The sequence below is a fragment of the Mustela erminea genome, chromosome X, assembly GCF_009829155.1.
Source record: "Mustela erminea isolate mMusErm1 chromosome X, mMusErm1.Pri, whole genome shotgun sequence".
NCBI lineage: Eukaryota > Metazoa > Chordata > Mammalia > Carnivora > Mustelidae > Mustela > Mustela erminea.
In genome coordinates this window covers 6,925,073-6,926,137 of record NC_045635.1, presented here as the reverse complement: position 1 = coordinate 6,926,137, position 1,065 = coordinate 6,925,073, and the positions used below count along the sequence as shown (strand labels likewise).

At 42.6% G+C, this 1,065-nt stretch overlaps 1 pseudogene; it reads left to right on the top strand.

The window, feature by feature from the left end:
* The first annotated feature begins 659 nt into the window (after window positions 1-659).
* Window positions 660-756, top strand: LOC116583797 (annotated as a pseudogene).
* The last annotated feature ends 309 nt before the right edge of the window (window positions 757-1,065 follow it).

The window sequence follows — 1,065 nt, the reverse complement described above, 5'->3', positions numbered from 1 at the left end:
TCAAGAAGAGGGGTCAGGGGAGCCTAACTACAGTTTGGTCAGGAGACAATCTCTGTCACCCTCTAAGTGCTGGTCAAGATTTCCATCCTCCTGTTCTAGCAAACTCAAGGGCGAGCGTTGATCTTTCTGAAGATCTCTGTGTGAAAGTGACTCTGATTGGTCCGGCATGGTCCCCATGCTCATCTTGAAACCAATCACCATGCACCGCGATTGGTCGAACCTGACTTACACTTCCTCCCCTGTGAGGGACCAGGTAGAAGAGAGGAGCGGATTCTCAAAGGATCTAGAAAAAAGGAAGATGGACGAAAATGTCAGGCCCTCCAAATTTGTGGCTATCTATTTGTGGCAGTCTATCCCAGTCATAATAAACATTTTCTAAAAGATTTTAATGTGTAATAGCAAATACAGTGATAATAGAAAGTATCATGCATGTGGTTCTCACCCACCTAGACTACTTGATGGAATGTCCTTTGAATTACTGTGTTTGTCTTCCTTACCTCCCAGAATGTCCAGTAAAAATCCACTGCCCGGCTTGCTGTCCCCAGCCAGGCAACTCTTACAACTGCATGTGATGGGCCACTCTCACCCATCAGCTCACACTGGTCTTCCAGGGCCTCCCTAAATGAGGGGCCTAAAACATTAAAAGTACTTAGTGTGGTGCTTGCTTTGGCAGCCCATAAATCTGGAAAGATACATAGATTAGCATGGGCCCTGTGCAAGGATAACATACCAATTTGCAAAGTGTTACATATTTTTAAAATAAAAGTAATTAGCGTGGAAAGCGTCCCTAAGATGACAAAGCAACGGGTATCCTCTTAATATACCGATGGTCATATAAGCGAAACATTTAATAACCATTCACATTAAGGTAAATCTTTGGAAAAAGACAAGAGCTAACGGGTTATACATTCAGAAGGCATTCCTAAGAAATCAGAACCAATAGATTAATTCACTGAGCAAATTTTATTTGAATTCCAGCTTTAGTCGTGGAACTGTGTTGAAGCTGTCTAAGGTATACATCGTATTACAGTACACACGCTTCTTAAGGACCTCACAATCTAAGGG